The following is a 1717-nucleotide window of genomic DNA, read 5'->3' as shown; positions in this document are numbered from 1 at the left end:
TCCTGGCTCCCATTGCTTCCAATGGGCCTTCAAGGGTTTCTCATTGTTTCCAATGGGCAACCCTGTCCTGTCCTTTTAGTACATCCCCAGAAAATAACCCTAGACACCCGACCCTTCTGTTTTCTGATGACAATTTGAGGGCAAGGGCTGGGGGGGGGGAGGCATGTTGCAGCCTGAGACTAGAGCAGGAAAGTCCCAAGAGTAACCACCCCTCCCTAAAACAGAGGAGTGGAAGAGATCCAGAAAAAGCTTGCAGGGGAAGGGGGCGCCTGGCGGAGAAAGACAGGATTCGCTGCACCAAGGCTTGAGAAGGGAGGCTGGACAAAGGCCGTGCGTTCCAGTTGCCAGGCAGGTAAAGGTGTGCCTTTATGTGCTGGGTGGAGTGCTGGAGTGGACAGGAGAAGCTCTGGATGGCCCCCTCCCTTCCTCTCTCTTGGGCGCTTTTGCAGAGCAGCTGTCGGGTGGGCGCTCTCTTCCGTCGCTGCTCTTGGGAGGCTGGGGTGGCGGGCCCAGTGACACAGCCGAAGCTACCTTGGAGCGCTCCAGCATTGCATCCACGCCATTCTTCCAGCACCGGGGGGGGGGCACTCAGCAAGGAGGAGGGGATGGTTGCCTGCTTCTTGGGATTCACCTCGGTCTGCCAGCGTCTGCTTGGGAGGAATGCAGGCGGCACACAAACAGATCGCCCACCAAAGGAGGGATGCCAGGAGTGGGCGGCACTAAGGAGGCGAGGCGAGTAGCGGACTACACTCTTTGAAGGCAGACGTGCCTGCTGACGGTCAGAGACCTGGGGCGCTCTAGCCTTCATCTCTATGGCTGCTGCTAGAGCGAACCCCGCCGGCCAATTCTTTAAAAGTGGGGGTGGGAAATCTGAAATCTGGGGACCCCCACCCTAACGGGGGAGTTGGCAAACCTACTTTTTGTACTCTACAGGCAGTGTTGGAAACATGAGCCCAAAACCTGCAACTGATTCTAGTAAGAAGTCTTTTAAAATAATTTCTGCACTGTTATTCCAGAACATAGGTGATGCTAAACTACAGTTTGTAGAGAAGTGGTGCTTTGGAGTAAGCGTGTGGAAAGTAATGTGTGGAAAGTAACTCTGGAAAATCTTTTGTTGTCACGGAGACATTTATTCATTTATTAAAAGAATTTTGAGTTGTTTTTTCAGTTTAGAAATTGAGTGGTCAAGGGGACATATAACAAAAATGAAAGACAATTTCAAGAAATGACAATTAAGAACAAATGAAACGATGCCAAATAAATCAGACAATATAATCCAACAGTAATAAAACAACTCTTAAACACAACAACATTGGCTGGTGCCTGCAAATGCCTCTAAAATTAGAAGGCAGTAGGCAGTGGCAGTGGCAGGTGTACAGTGAGGAGGGCATAAACTGAATATCTTGAGGAAGGGCATTTCCTAGTGTGGGATCTACCCCCCCAAAAAAGAGGCCATCCTGCATATCTTCTTGCCGCAGTAAAACGAGGAGTACAGAATAAGGCAATATTTGAAGAGCACCATCAGTATATTGCACTGAGATTTAAAAAATTATGCTTTTCTTCTCAGTCAAAAGATAAGGTAGTATGTTCTGTATTAGCTGGGTTTCCAAGCTGTCTTCAAGGGTAGACTACCAACATGTATATTCAGTAGACTAACCAAGATGTTATTCTTGCATGACTGACAGAAGAAGATCTTGGTCACACACATGAACACACA

General features: G+C 48.8%; 1 protein-coding gene across 1 annotated transcript in view; it reads left to right on the top strand.

Annotated features, from left to right (window-relative positions):
* Positions 1 to 1717, top strand: part of ZNF407 (zinc finger protein 407) — a 510615-nt gene that overhangs the window by 203869 nt on the left and 305029 nt on the right. The gene's annotated exons all lie outside the window — the stretch shown is intronic.

Source organism: Gekko japonicus, unplaced genomic scaffold, assembly GCF_001447785.1.
Source record: "Gekko japonicus isolate JY-2015 unplaced genomic scaffold, Gekko_japonicus_V1.1 scaffold39, whole genome shotgun sequence".
Taxonomy (NCBI): Eukaryota; Metazoa; Chordata; class Lepidosauria; order Squamata; family Gekkonidae; genus Gekko; species Gekko japonicus.
Note: the sequence above shows the minus strand (reverse complement) of the source record. Positions and strands in the feature narration are given on the sequence as shown.